This window comes from Pituophis catenifer, unplaced genomic scaffold, assembly GCF_029215685.1.
Source record: "Pituophis catenifer annectens isolate HBS135680 unplaced genomic scaffold, rPitCat1.0.hap2 SCAF_3, whole genome shotgun sequence".
In the NCBI taxonomy this organism is placed as follows: Eukaryota; Metazoa; Chordata; class Lepidosauria; order Squamata; family Colubridae; genus Pituophis; species Pituophis catenifer.
Window position 1 is genome coordinate 36,805,567 of NW_027256883.1, and position 16,499 is coordinate 36,822,065.

A 16,499-nucleotide genomic window follows, 5' to 3' on the forward strand; every position below is an offset into this window, starting at 1 on the left:
TACTTTGTCCAAGCACAGTGTCCCACTCCTATTTATTAAGATAGATCATTGTTTTGGGCTTCCATAGAAGCCTGAAAAAATTGTAATAGGTAAAAGATGTTTATGATTTATAAATTGGCCACAATTCATTTTAAACTTAGGCAGTAATCTGAAAAAAAAAAAAAAGAGAAGCTACTGTAGAAGTGTGACACTTGCATGAAAACTTAAAGTCTTTTTTTTTTCCCAAATCATTTTTAAAAATTGCAGAGAGGTGACATTTTCCCCGTAACACGGACAAAATCCAATCACAGTTTCATAATGGATAAGAATCTGTTAGGCCTTATTTCTCATTACTTTGGAGGGAAGTCAGATGACGGACAGTGACTGAAACCACAAGCTATAATAGGGGCATCATGGGGATCACCAGTTTCATGCTTGTATTGTTTAATCTGATTTACAGGTAATATTAGCAAACAAAATTAAAAATCACATGGTAGCAGAAAGCATCTAAAACTTACAGTATTGCAGTAGTTCAGTGCACTATAAGAAATAAATTATTGTTTTTTTTAAACACTGTTGAAAATGTTGTAAGCAAATACTATTTTTTAAATACAATGGATAGGACCTAAAGAACAGCCTGCTTTCACCATAAAATCTTCAAACATGGTTCTTAATACTAGCCCTTCCCTCATGGCAAACTGCTGCTGAAACTATGGGTAATTTTGAAAGCAGTTTGTCATGTGGCATGTGTGTGTGTGTTTCAAAACAAGTATTTTTTTTTCTTAGCTGCTATGTACAGCTTAGCAATTTATGTTGCTAAGTGAAACATTTGTTAAGTGAATTTGCCCCATGTTACGACCTTTCTTGCCACAGTTGTTAAATGAATCATTGCATTTAAATTGGTAACATGACTGTTAATCTGAATCGGGCTTCCCCATTGACTTTGTTTGTCAGGTCGCAAAAGCTGATGACCCCAGGATACTGCAACCGTCATAAATGTGAACCAGTTGCCAAGCATCTGAATTTTGATCATGTGACCATGAGGATGCTGCAATGGTCATAAGTGTGAAAAGCAGTCATAAGTCACTTTTTTCAGTGCTGTTGTAACTTTGAATAGTCACTAAACGAACTGTTGTAAATCAAGGACTACCTGTATTTTATTTTTTGTATTGTTGTTATGTCATCCCTCCCGGGTAAACAAGAAAGGAAACATGATTTGATGAGCTACATCTCCTTTATTGTAAGACTACATTAACAGAAACTTTCAAGTCTGAAAGTACAAACTTCCCACTGTTATTTTTAACTGCTTGATCCATTAGGGCGACTCCTTTATAACTTTTTTCCCCTGATTGTTAAGTCACTGGGGGTTTTTGCCTCCCTTGTCTGATTGTTTCCTAGGCAGCATGTCTTCCCTCCTTTCCCCAAGGTCATTCCCACATTGTTTTACTTTATTTTAATTTTGTTTGCTGCCCAGAATAATTTGTTGAGATGAGTTGCTGTACAAATTGAATGAATGAAAGAGAGAGAGAGAGGTGGGGGGGAGGGGGAGAGAATGAATTGCGATAAAATATCTTTTTTTACAGTATTTATTCCAGAGCAGCAATTGAGCTGCCTACAGAACTACAGATGACAAATGGCATTGTAGTGGCACAGAAAAAATCTTGGTTTCATGTAGTCATTGTCTGCAAGCTAATTATGGAATGTAGCAGATAGTTTGAAAAACAAGACAATAAGCAACACATTTCACACCTTTGTGAAATAACTATAGCATTCTATATCAAGTTCCACTTGTAAAAATAGAATAACCAAATGAACACAACCCTACCAGATATGTTACACTGAATATGCTCTGTTGGAAAGATTTCTAGTTGAACTAAACAAGATTTATTTCCATAAAATGAGATTAGGTACAAAATTTAAAATACTTTATGAAATAAAATTATTTATCACACTAACAAGGAGAGGTAGAAAATTAAGTTGGTCCTTGACTAGATTAAATTGCACATACCAATTTAATCTATTTACTTTCTTCAGATGTTAATTTTCACTTTAAACCTATTAATAAACACTAGCTTGTTCTATTTTAAAGTCTCTTTTAAAATGACATATCTCATACAAAAGCAGGCAAAAAACAATTGATTCTATTTAACTGAAGTCAATGACAGAAGGATCTTCTGCAGGTTTATGAACCACCCAACATGAAGAGAAGAACTAGGGACATTAAAAAGAAAAATTAGACCTTAGCCTCTGACTTTTCTTCCATTAACTTTCACCAGACAACCTTTTTGGCGTAGGTTAAGGCAGCTTTCCACAAACTTAGTATTCTCCAGATATGCTGACTTCAACCCCAGTACAGGTAGACTTTGACTTACAACAATTCATTTAGTGACCCTTCGAAGTTATAACAGCACTGAAAAAAGTGACTTACAATCATTTTTCACACCTGTGACCATTGCAACATCCCCATGTTCAGATGATCAGAATTCAGATGCTTGGCAATTCACCTTTTGCAACCTTCTGACAAGAAAAGTCAATGGGGAAGGCAGATTCATTTAACAACTGTGTTACTAACTGAACAACTGTAGTGATTCACTTAACAACCGTGGTGTAAAATGGGGCAAAACTAACTTAACTAATGTCTCACTTAACATATATTTTGGGCTTAATTGTGGTCGTAAATCGAGAACCTGTACTTTCAGCAATAAACTTGCTGGCTGGGGAATTCTGACATTGCAGCTTACACATTTGAGAAACGTACTTTATTATTTAGAGAAGGCTGGGCTAAGGCTTCTTTTTTTCTACGTTGTTAATGTTCTGAGCCTTAAACTGTTTAAATCTGTCCCCCCCTTTGTAACACTTTTAGTGTGAAACGCCTAGGGTATCACTTGTATATGCTATACAAAAATATAGAAACATTTAATCCAAATGAAGTTTATCTACTGGTATGTAATTGATCTTAATTTTATTATGTTCTGAGTATTAAGGCAATATAAACTCAAATTATTGAAATTTACTTTACTGCAAACCAATATGAAAAGTATCAATTTTATATGCAGTTTCAACAGATAAAACTAGAAGAATCTTTGCACATTTCTGCATTTTTACAAGGTAATTTTTAACAGGAAAAACTTGATAAAAATTGCTGTTGCTCATTCTATCCTAAGCTTGCTAAAACTTCTGTTTACTATGATTCCACAGATGTTAAATCATTGTATTATTGATCTTGGCTTAGGGTTGCATAGATCTATGATTTATGCAACAAGCTCTGATTTAAAAAAAAAAACTTGTGTGAATTCAGCCAATTCGTTCATAAGGCAACTTAACTCAAAGCACATCTTAGTCAATGCACCACCCCGGCCTATAGGCATATCAAGATGAACAGGAAATGTTAGTTCAAATGCCAATAACGCAACAGTTAAAAAACTAAATGGAAGTGATCATGACCTAAGATCATGCAGAGTTTTGGTGTCATACCTGATAGGCCTGGAACATCCTGAACTTTCAAATACTCCCCAAAGTACATAACTCATCTGAAAAGCTGGGTCTATGCTGAAAGGTGTCATTGTTTTCTGTATTCAAAACCGCAAGGATTTACTTTCAAACCGCGCGGCATGCCATCTCACCCAGCTTATACGTGGGGCGTAATGTTATTCCTCCACAGATTTATAGTGACAGAACTCGCGTTCCCTTAGTTAGAAAAGCGTTTCATCTTGAGACAGAGAGGGAGGGAGGGAGACAGAGCGCCAATGTGCTTATGATCATCGGGTCTTTTAAATGGTTGGGCAAAACTGAGCGTCTTTAGTCGTCCAAAGGAAAGGAAATCGATGAATCACACCGATTGGGTTTCCATTTCTCTTTTGTTAACGATACGTACAATGGCATCTTTTCCAATCTGCCTTCTTGCTTCGGTCACGGCTTCTTTCGTTGCTTTTTTTTTTTTTTTTTTCCCTTTCCCCTGTTCCAAGACACCGGTTTACGTCCCAGCGTTAAGTCGCAAAGGAAGTTTCCTCTCGGCGAACCGCCCCGCCAAGACGACGGCCGCGGACGGGCTGGGGTGCGCGCGCCCTCTTTCCGTCGCAGGGAGTGGCGGCGGCGGCGGCGGCGTCCCTCCCAGTCCCTCCTCTCTGGCTGGGGAGCTTTGCGGAGAGGAGGAGGGTGAGCTGTGGGAGGGTCTCCATTGAAATAAACAACCAGCCAGTGATTAAAACGGGAACATGGCGGCCGCGGAAGACTCAGCAGCTCCAGCTTCCTCTTACAAAGCAAAGGTCAGCGCTGGCGGCAGCTTGAGCGAGAAGAGCCGGAGACTTTACTGACCTCGGTAAATAGAAGCGGCTGTGCGCCTCGGCCGCCGGGCCCCTTCTCTGCGGAACAGGCTGGATGGGGGGGTGGGGAGGGGGAGGTGGATAGCAAGAGGGGCGCTCCCGGCTGTGCGCTGTCTGATAACCCGAGCTTGCGCGCGGCGTTGCCGGGGAAGGCGAAGGAACTGCCGGAGCTGATGCCGGGAAGACCAAAACGGGGGGAGACGACCTGGCAGCCAGATTGGTTCTTCTCTTGCTGCCCCCCCTTCGCCCCGCAACTTGAGGGGCTTTGCACCCGAAAGGGGGAGGTGTCCGTCTGGTTGTCTGCTGCTCCTTAATGAGGGGCGTGCGGTTCCCTCGAGCGGGGAATGAATAATGGAAAGGGGAGCGAACTGATCTGAAGTTGGGCTTTAACATCTTCCTCTCCTGCTTTCTCTTTAAAGAGAAGGGGGCGTCTCGGCCGTCTGGCTCGAAGGGGTGGGAGAAGAATAGGGGAGCCGCCTCGGGAAACGGGGGTGCCTCTGGTAGAGAAAGAGCTGGCTGCGCCTCCTCCTCCTCCTCTTCTTCCTCTCAGGGGAGGGTCGTTCCGCGCAGAAGAGATTTTAGGGGTGGCAGCTGAAAGCGCGCCCGCCTCTCTCCGAAGGCTTCCCCCAGGGACCACCACCCCCCATCCTGCCGTCCCCCGGCAAGTGTGAGGGGGGACCGAGCCTCTCCAGGAAGGGGAGGTGTGCAAGGGGCGGCGACGGCGACGGGCTGTCGCGGTGCAAGTTGCCTCGGAGGAAAATTGAGTTGGGGCGGCAAAACTCTGCTCCCTTCCCGGGGCTTTTGTTGTGGTTTAACTTCTCCAACTTTGTGCGCGGCGGCGCGGCCTTCGCAATCCCCCTTTCCCGGAACCCGACTAGGCCCTGCCTGCTCGCCGCTGGGTGCGAGCGCAGCCTGGGGAGCCGCATTGCTGCTTCGTGTGCCTGGGTGGGTGGGGGAGGGGACGGCGGTAGTAGTGGCGGAGGCGGCTCCGGCGGCTCCTCAGCTGCGCTGTCGTCCTCTCCGCTGGGCGGCCTAAAGCAGCCGGGTTGCTGGCCGGTGGGTTGAAGGGTTCCTGGGCGCCTCGGCTTTCAGAGCAGCCGGGTGTTCGGCGCCTCTTTCCCCTCTCTCTTCCCTGTCCGTCTGGGCGGAATCGATCGTACTGTGTACAAATATGTGGGAATAGAGATGGAAGCGCGGGGAGAAGCGTCACCCTGCTTTCTATTTGGGACGCGTTTGGTTTAATGGGTCAAAGAGAAAACCGTATTTCCACCTTCCCTCCTCTTCATTGTATTTGGAGAATTGCGTACGCCTCCTCTTTTCCCGTGTGGCAGTGAGGATGTGCGCCTAATCCCTTTTCCACCTGCTCCCTGAGCTTTCCTTGTATAAGGGAGGGTGCTGGGACACAAACAGCACAATTTTGCCGTAGCTTTCTATGGAAGGTGCACGCAGTACCTAAGGCCCTGATTTCAAGAAGCACGGCGATGGCGTTTTTGCTTCCTGATAGGCAGGAGCTTTTTTATTCCTTGCGCCTGCTGTTGCAAAGGCATCCAGGGTTATTGGTTGTCTTGGTAACTTTGACTTTGTTCCTGTAGTATCTATTTTTCATCTATGCCACTTTCCACATATTGTTGTCATCGGCCTGATACTGTGGCTTTCTTAAGCTCATTGTATTGTATAAAAGTAGATTAAAGCAAAGTTGAATAATAAAAAATGGAATAATAAATTCATAATTCTTGTTTATCTATAAATCACATACTTATACTTCTTTCAATGACAGATTTGTTTAGGGGACTGTAAACATGTTACTACAGAGCATGGTAGAGGACAGGGTCCTGATGGGTCAGACGTGACTTAGCAACTAACAACAAAAAATGAATATATTATGAATATAATGCTGAAACTTTCATGAAAAGATAATATTACCAATTTTTTTTTAACTTCTTCACTAAAAACAGTTCATTAATTTAGAATTTTCATAAGAAAAGCTGCTTTTGGTTACTAAAGAGTTGACACTGACTTTATGTGCATAATAAAAAATTTAGAGCTTTAACTGTCTGGGACAGTCTCTGAAATTATATCAAAATTCTGAATACCCTAAATTACTAATTTTTAAGTGAATGTGAAGAAAAGTATACATAGAAACATAGAATACTATGTGCATAAATGTTCAAGTAATTCTGATTTCATTATGCTTTAAACATCCTTTTTTAAAAGGAAAGCTGGACAGTAAAGGTGTTTTAAAAAAATAAAATAGATTTACAACTTTATTTGTAATTTGTGTATGTAAAAGCTACTTATCTACACTAAATCTATCTACTGGGCTTCTAAGGCAGTAGCTCAACTTTAGCCAATACAAATATATTATGTGGCATACAAAACTATTGATACTTAGATTACCGAATAACCAGTTCTTAATTACTTGTTCCATTGTGATTTACTGTGTTTCTTAATACAATGACAAAATTTACAAAAACTGATTAGTAAAAATGTTGCTCTTTTTCTAGTGGCTGCAAAGTACTTATTTTCTTGTTCAGATGTTGTTGTTTTTTTGTATAGTAATGATTTTGGTAGCAGTAACACCAAACATCCCTTGCTATTTGTGTTTTAAGTGTGCAGTAGTACATGAAAGATGATTACATAATAAAATTACCTGCTTCTAAATTGTTGGAGGCATTATGTTGATAGATTTATCTTTAGATTTGTAAATAGATTTATAGGTAGTAGCTATAGATTTAACTCCTGAATCTCATTATTAAAACTCATTTTCAATAATGAGGATTAAACTGTAAAGCAAAATCTGCTTCTTTGGGGCCTACTAAGGATGCTCTCATTGATTCTTAAGTTTCTCTTGGGTAACCAACATGCTCAGTGTTACAAGTTGCCATATAAATTCTAGGATTTTTGTGATACTGTATATCATGGGTGTCCAACCTTTTGGCTTGCCTAGGTCTCATTGAGTGAAGAGGAATTGTTATGGGCCACAAATACAATATATAATATAGTTAATGTATATAAATAACAAACTTCCTTTAAAAGTTTATGATCTATTGAGCTCTCATTACTAGCTGTCCAGGCTTATATGTGGGTTGGACAAACCTGTTGTATACTATCTTTTATTTCAGAAGAGGACTCCAGTGGGGAATAGCTGACATGGAATCAATAATTAAATTTGATTGTATTCACGGTGGTCTGACTAAGAAAATGATAGTGTCATATCTTTCTATTTATTGTTTATTAATTTATATCATGCCATCCGTCTAGGACCGTGATGTTTCTGGCGCCTTCGTGTGCTGGCCGGTGTGCATTTGCACTCCGGTTTCGGCACTTGCTTCAAAAATGTTCCTTGGTTTCTTATATCCCTATGCACAGATAATATTTTCAGAGGGATGTTGGTGAAGTGGCTATATAGGCACTTAGATATGGAAATGATTGGGAAGATTTCAGAAGAGCTGTGCTGAACCTTTCAAAGAACACAGCTGCTTTAAAACTACAAGGACTGCAGTTTTTTTTACATACAAATGTTTCAGAAAACAGTTCTTTAAATACTTTAAATACTTTGCCTAGCCTGCCATAAATTAACTTATATATTGCAAATTTACATATTGCATTTATAGGCTTAGTTATTATATGACATGTAGGTTGCTTCTAATATCTTTAACATTTGCTATAGTCACTATTCACTTTAACCTTTAGATAATTGTGGAATGTTTGACAATCTAGAATGCTAAAAACATGCTTTTTCTGATGGGACAATAATTCCAGTGTTTGAGTGGAAAAATAATATAAGTGATAGTCACGCTAAATGAAGTTGATAAAATGGGTTTAAAATAGACTTCGTTGTAGCTGTTCTACAATGTTCATTGTCTTCTGTCACCTTTTGTTGATGATCTTGCATCCATGTTGACATCTGTTGTAGTTTGTAGCTATAATGAACTCTACCAGCGTGGATTCGTAATGCAGAAATTTTGAGATTTGATCCACAAGGAAAATGTAGGTGTTCTGAAATATTTTATAAATATTGTGCTCTAAATAAATTGACTTGCACATGTTTAATCCTCTTTACTTAACAGTCTAAAATCTATTTGTCTATTTGACAAGTTCTTGGTGTTCCTTTCTCTGTTCTTTCTTGTATTAAAGAAAGATTCCAATAATACTAGATGTGCTAACTTTTTCTTGAGAATTAAAATCTAGGTATATTTTCCAGTTATGGTTCATAAATATTTTTATTGCTTTCATATCAATCATTGAAGAGGCAAATAACATGCTTTTAAAATAATATGATTATAGCAAATTTGTGAGCCACCAAGATTTTTCTGTGATTGCAGCAGCACACAAATTTAATCAATAGTACAATATGTGTGAGTGAGTGAGATAAGTAAGGCCTCCTCATTCGCACCATATAATAAAATCTTACTAGGTTAACACTATTTGTATGAAACAGAAGATCCACTATCTGATTATATTCTTTGACCACCTTGGATAGTTGCAGATACTAGGCTGGTGAAAGAAATATGGCTACAGTAAAAAAGAATTATTTGAAAATGTGTGTATCTATAAAAAAATGGGTATGGTTGATTATAGCTGTATAATTTGCTCTCAGGTGCATATTATCTTTTACAATGGGCAATTTTAATTTTACCAAAAATGTTTTCACTTGGAAATAAAGATAATAAATTTTAAGTGTAGCATACTAGTAATATGTCCTGTTGATTCTTCCAAAATATTATTCACTTAGGAAATGAAAGTGAATCTCTTAGCAGTTACATGTAAATTAAAAGATATTGTAAATAACTGTACTCATTTGGGAGGAAAGTAAGCCTTGTTAATATGTTGCTGCTGCTGCAATTTAGAAGCTTATGCCATTTAAGTGATACTAATATTCTTTTAAATAAGTTCATGATTCTCGCTTTCTGTCATAATATTTGTAGTGCTTCCAGGACAATGGTATGTAGTAAGTACACTTGAGTAGCCACTGAAATATCAGATTATTAAGTAACCACTGAAATTAGAGCTGTTCAAACTGAAATAAAATAATTGCTTGTCATGTATTTGACCTTTCATAATGCAATGTGGATGCATGTCGTGAGAATCAAAATAACACAATTCTACTGAATTCTATGGCTAATTTCCATTTCATTTCAGTATATCTATGTTCAGTTGTGGTCACTAGTCATTATGGAATGTATTCTGTTGGCTCTTTTGTGGGGGAATATAGAGGTTTTATTACTTTATTTTCATAAGAAATCATAGAATGAGTTGTCACTAAAAATACTGCAGAAAAAACTTCAGTTCTCAGCTGAACGTGAAAGAGGAAGTGCACCTGTATGCTACCAATATTGCATAAAGCTGCTTCCTGTTGAACATTGAAGGTGCATCTTGTTTTATAACCACAGTTGATTATGTGGGTGAGCTGATTATATTACTTTTGGTCACATTTTATATTTTATAAACTATTATTTTCCTCTTATATAACTCACTAATATTTTAAAAATCTTTACTAAGTATTCTGAGCACATGTTAATAAAGTGTGAATGTAGTTGTATTATTTCCAGGGTACTTGGGAGGTACCAAAAAGAGTAAGCCAGATAAAGTCCAGTTCAGCACCAGATACTTTTGTAACACATTCCAAAGAAACTGTTGGAAAGTCAGATGAGCAGGTTCAAATGTTGCTGTTGAAACAGGCAATTTTAGACTATACAGCTAGTCTTCGACTTATGACCACAATTGAGCCCAAATTTCTGTTTCTAAGCAAAACATTTGTTAAGTGAATTTTGCCTCATGTTACGACCTTTCTTGCTGCTCTCGTTAAGTGAATCACTGCAGTTAAGTTAGTAACATGGTTGTTAACTGAATCTGGGTTCCCCATTGACTTTGCTTGTCAGAAGGAGATCACATGACCCCTGCAACCATCCAAATATTAATCAATTGCCAAGCATCCAAATTTTGATCACATGACTATGGGAATGCTGTTACAGTTGTAAGTGTGAACAATAGTCTTAAGTCATTTTTTCAGTACTTTGTAACTTTGAATGGTGACTAAATGGAACTTGTAAGTTGAGAACTACCTGTAGTCAACTGCAGTTTCATCTCCTTCCTTCTCCCATTCAAAAAAGTTTACTTCTGCTTTTCATGTCATCTGATTAGGAAACGTATAACATTTTTCGTATGTACTATGTGACATGTAAGCAGCTTATCTTTTAAATAATGTTTTTAATATAAAAGTTCATATTGTAGACATTATAATGAGGGCTCCTTGCTTGGTCATCTCTAAAATTGATTTTTTTTCCTTGCAGATTACCCAAATTAGGGTTAGATCATCATCACTCCTAGTAAGGAGTGGGTTTGCTCTCATCTTATATTCTAATGTCTTGCTCTGTCAGTGTTGGTGGGGTTGGTCTTAGAAGTAGTTTGGTTGGGCTGTTTACTGTTAGTTTATTTGTTAGTTTCTTGATTAGGATACTATTTACTTGATTGTCCCAAATGTGCTTTTTCAGGAGGCATCTGGACTTTCTTTTTTTTTTTTTCCTTTGAAGACGATTAGCTTCTCATCCAAGAAGCTTCTTCAGCTCTGACAGGATAGTGGGGAATGGAACATTTTGAATGGTGTGGAAGTATGAATGGATTTCAAGAGAAAAAATTGCAGACTAAAAGAACCAGGAGCACTACTCAGGTGACCCTGAGGACACAGGTAAACCTCCAAGTGCTTCAAGGACCCTCTAAAACAGTGGTTCTCAATCTGGGGGTCGCGACCCCTTTGGGGGTCGAACGGCCATTTCACAGGGGTCGCCAAAGTCCTCTCTCACCCCCCCACCCCCGCTTTCACTCATCCTCATTCTCTGCCTCTGTTGGATCGCCGGCCATTCGCTTACCCCGCCCACTCCCAATCTGTTGCTGCCTCCTGAGTCCCAGCTAATGCTAGAGGGAAAAAAACTGTTTAAATTCTTGCCGCATGGCTTCAAAGGGCCGCTCTACAGCTGATCAGTGTTAAAAGAAAACAAATGAGTAGACCGGTGCCTGCAAGAATAGAAAAAACAGCCCCTTTCAGCTTCAGGATAGGTTAATTAATATTGATTAATATACAAAAAAGATAGTTATATAACTAATTGGTTTATATTAAAATGTTGAATTTGTATTAAACAACTGTATTACATAATTACATAATTAACCAATGTGAGGATGGATATAAAAATAGATGACAATGGGAAGGGGTATAATATAGAATAGAAGGGGAAAATTGAATTTGATTACGATTAGAGATGAGGATGAAGGATAATATTGGTTTTTTTAAAAAATAGATGAAGAATAAATATGGCAAAAAGGAAATATAGAAATTATAAATTTAATTGAAATGACTAAACACTGTTTAAATTTGTGAACCGGCCAAATACTCTGTTCAAAGAAAATACATTGTATGTTTGTATGTGTGTTTCTAATTATTGCTATTTATTCATATTTGTTCTCTTTTATTCTTTAAAGTTTAACAATTCATTCTTTATCTTAATATCTTCATATTTGTTTGGGGTTGGTTTTCTTCCCTTTCATCTTTTTTATTGTACAATCTTTCTCCTCAAACCTACCACCTCTCTCTTTTCTTTCCTTCTTACTTTCTCTTCCCCACCTCTTCTCCTCCCTACTTCCTCTTCCTTTCTCCTTCTCCTCCTCTCTTCCTCCCTCTCTTACCCTCACTCCTACTCTAATTTCCCTTCCCTTCCTTCATCCCTCTCTATTGCTGTATCCTTTTATGCATATGGACTACTCAGAGGGCTGAAAAAGTTATTTTTGACTGGTCCTCGCACTTTTGACCAGTCCTCAAACTTACGACTGTCCTCACATTTTACATTTTTGCCCTATCTTGTCACCATGGTGAAAAGAAGCAGTTGTGAACTGAGTGACACGGTTGTTAAGAATGCTACAATGGGCATAAATGAAGACCAGTCATAAGTGCGAAGACCGGTCAAAAGTGCGAGGACCTTTCAGAAATCACCTTTTTCAGCCCTCTGGGTAGTCCTTTTGTGCACATGGACTACTCAGAGGGCTGAAAAAGTTACTTTTGACTGGTCCTCGCACTTTTGACCAGTTCTCGAATTTACGACTGTCCTCACATTTTACGTTTTTTGCCCTATCTTATCACCATGGTGAAAAGAAGCAGTTGTGAAATGAGTGACATGGTTGTTAAGAATGCTCCACGGGCATAAATGTGAGGATGGTCATAAGTGTGAGACCAGTCAAAAGTGTGAGGACCTGTCAGAAATAACTTTTTTCAGCCCTCTGAGTAGTCCCTATACACATAGCCATGGCCACCCTGAAACATGACCAGTTAGCCATGCCCACCCAGTCACATGACCTCCAAGCCACACCCACAAAATAAGCCACGCCCACAGAACCGGTAGTAAAAAAAATTAGAACCCACCCCTGGTTGGGGGTCACCACAACATGAGGAACTGTATTAAAGGATCGTGGCATTAGGAAGGTTGAGAACCACTGCTCTAAAAGGATGCAAATGACCAGCTGTTTGCAAGGAATATAAATCCTTCCATTCTCCACTATCCTGTCAGAGCTGAAGAAACTTCTTGGATAAGAAGCTAAATGTCTTCAAAGAAAAAACAAAGTCCAGTTGCTTCCTGAAAAAGTACCTTTGGGACAACTATGACCTGGATGACTGAGAGTCTCTACAGATTGTTTACTTGATTGTTGGTCTGATGTTAATCTTGGAGTTAATCTATGCTGATCTAGATGCTGATTGCTGGTGGAGAGGTGCTTAGGTCTATTTGTTCCCTTTTTGGTTTGTTGATTGTCTCTTTTGCATATTCTATAGATATTGTTTATGTCTGTGTCTATCGATGGCTGATTTGTCAGAGTGCCAGGCTTCTAGAAATTCCCTAGCATTTTTGGATTTGGCTTGGTCTAGGACTTCCCAGATTCCCAATTGAAACTATGGTTAAGTCTGTCCATATGTTGTGAAATTAAAAAGCTTTCATCATATCTTCTGACTGCTAGTTGGTGTTCATGGATGTGTTCTGCCAGTCTTCTGCCTGTTTGTCCTACATAGTGATTGTTGCAATCATTACACTGTATGTTGTAGATGACTCCTGATTTTTCTTCTGGAGCTCCTGGGTCTTTTGGTTTGCTTAGGATATTTTGAAAGGCTTTAATTAGCTTGTGTTACATTGATTCCATGTAGAATCAGCCAAGCTCAGAGAGCACAGAGGACCCCTCATTTCAATCCTGAACTACAAACATTCTCCTTCTCCTTCATTGAAACATTATAATGCTGGATTGAATATAAAGGGTCAGAGAGGACTTATGTAAATATAAATTTATATAAATTTAAATATGTATAAATATATGTCCTAGGGTGGATTTGATTTAAATCAAGTTGATTTAAATCACAATTTAAATCATGATTTAAATCACTAGTAAAAAGGCTTGATTTAAATCAACTCGATTTAAATCATAATTTTTAAAGAGCAACTGTCATCTCTGCTACTCCTTTGACCCACTGTTGACTCACCGATAGTCCCAGTGTTGCAGAATATACAGCCTCATGCTGTATATTCTGCTGTATATATATTTCATGCTGAATAAACTAAATTATTTATGTATCTTAAATAGAAAACTATCTTATGATAGATTTTTACCCCAAAAGTTTATTAAAATAAATTCAATAAAAATAAAAAAAAATCCGATTTAAATAAAAAATAAATATTTAAATAAAAAAAATCCGATTGTTTTGATTTTTTTAAAAAAATCATTGATTTTTATCCACCCTGATATGTCCTAAGCAGTGGTATAAATCTTTTTAATAATATTTTAATATTATATTATTATATTTTAATTTTTTAATTATTATATTTTAATGTTTAATTTTTATAAAATTTGCATTCCCTCGTCATACTTGATTTCTTTTTTATCCTAAAAAGCATTTTAAAGTACTTCTATATATATATATATTTCTATATATATTATATTTAATTCTATATTCTAATTCTATATTGAGAATAAATATTGACATGGGAGAAATGTGCACATTTGTTATATTTCTATCTCTCTTATTACCACTAACTTTCAAACAACAGAATAATCACTGAAAATGAAATGTCTGTGACTTTTGGAAAGGAATAAAATAAATAATTATAGAACAACATAGACTAGCTTATTTGCATGAAGTGAAAACAAAATATCTGTATCTGAAGAGTTACTAGAATTTGTTCGTTATATATTTGTTTATTGTTTAAATCATCTCTATGTATTTCATGCAATAATAATTGGAATACTAAAAATTTTACTAAATGCTATGATTATAGGAACTAGCTATAATAGCTTCTATTTAATAGCTAGAAACTAGGTTCTTAGTTTTCTCCAATATTTTAACTTTTTGATGTCAGAAATGTTTCTCTGGAAATGACTTGATTAAGTCTATTTTCTGAGTTGATTTTAAGCAGGTTAAATACGATAAACATGCTCAACTGCATCAATATTAGAGCAGAATGTAGCTAGTTGGATGCAAGTGATGCTTGTACATCATTCTTTCAAATGCTCCATTGAAGAGACATTGCTGCTTGAAATATGGAATCCTGCATTGGGTTGGCTTTTCAAAGCTAAAATTTCTTTACATGTAAATGATTTCCACACAAAAAACATTGGAAAAAAAAGAATAATATCCTTTAGAAATGGTGACTTAAATGATAAAGAAAAGTGTCATTTTATAGGACTTTAGAGCAGGGGTCCCCAACCTCTGGACTGCAGTTTACTACAGGGCTATGGCCTACTTGCAATTGGACTGCGGAAGAGGCAGGCAGGTACGCGTGCATCAGCCCACTGCTCTCACTGCCTAGTTCCCTGTCCCGCCCCCGCCAGCCGCCAAGCCACAAAGGTTGAGGACCGCTACTTTAGAGTGACAAAAAATTAATGTGGCAATATAAAATAAGCAATAGAATTTGGTATGAATGTTTATTATCTTTTTGTTTGTTTATAGCAGGCTTGAGATGTATCTGAAGATTGAAGTTTTCAGATATACAACCAATACTGATTTAACTGCCTCATTGAGTCTTGGTAAGTTATCTTTATTAAGTTATCATTATCAGGAATGAAGCATATGGGATGAAGTGTTGCACAAAAATAGTTCATGTGTTTTCATTCTCATCTAGATTTTTTTCTGTTGAAAAGAGGTTTCATATGTTCACATAATAAAAAGACTTATTAGCTAAGTCATATTGAAAAGCAGGCCTTGAAGCAGATTTCCTACCACATGTTTGGACTCTCCCACTTAGGAATCCTTTTGGTTCATGCCTGGAGTGCTTGGGATTGGCCACCTTTCCTCACCTTGTGGAGTCTGAGGTGGAGATATCCAGTCTTGCGACTCTAATGATGCAGTACCTGGCTCCATTATCCTTTTCTTACCACTCTTGCCAAAGAAAGTTCCTGTCAGTTGTTTTCTGTAGTGGAAGCTCTAAGAAGGAACGCTGAAACAGAATCCAAAGCAAAATATTACAATTATATTGTTTTGGTCTTAGCAGTAAAAAATTGCTGTTGCTTTCCAAAGCAGGTGTAAAAGCTAGTTCTTACACAGGCAATGAAAAATAACATGAAATCAAATCTGACCATTGCAAAAACAACAGACAGATGAAGACAAAACTGTTCACACAAGAGAATAGGTGGGTAGCCTATTTCATTGACTTGCTGTTGAAACATAGCAATCATTAGATATATTATATGATGGCTTTCAAACTTTTTTTCAGTACAAATAACTTATCAGAAAGACTTACATCGTGTGAGCTTGGCTAATTGGTTCCAGTCCTGCCTGTTGGACTGGAAGTCTGACAACAGCATCAAGGTATGCTTTGTTGGCAGCTTTGTTTGAAGTGAGGCACTTTTTTGAAAGCTTACATTGGCTTCCTCAAAATTGTATTTTGAGTTTATGTAATGAGGCCTTATTCTGAAAGTTTTACAATTTCAGTTTCATTTCAGACTTTTTTTTAAAATTGTAAATCTTTAAAACTCTACAGGCAGACGACCATGAACTGCATAAAAAATGTATCACATTTTTTCAAAGATAATGCCCTTCTCTTGGGGTTATATCTGATGGATTAAGATTAAGATGGCTCAATCAGAAACAAAATATAGAAGAAACAATAAACAGTAACTATTTAAATATAAATATAGTCAGATCATTTTTGTTTACATTTGTACAATTTCCCT

The 16,499-nt window shown here is 37.6% G+C and overlaps 1 protein-coding gene across 5 annotated transcripts in view; it reads left to right on the forward strand.

Moving 5' to 3' along the window:
* The first annotated feature begins 4,152 nt into the window (after positions 1-4,152).
* NCOA2 (nuclear receptor coactivator 2) overlaps positions 4,153-16,499 on the forward strand; it is a 135,596-nt gene continuing 123,249 nt past the window's right edge. For 4 of the 5 annotated variants that reach the window (XM_070940496.1, XM_070940499.1, XM_070940500.1 and 1 more), the window contains exons 1-2: positions 4,153-4,297; positions 15,277-15,353. The gene's annotated coding sequence lies outside the window, so the exon portion shown is untranslated. The remainder of the gene's footprint in view (positions 4,298-15,276; positions 15,354-16,499) is intronic. The other variant, XM_070940498.1, reaches the window with a different exon arrangement.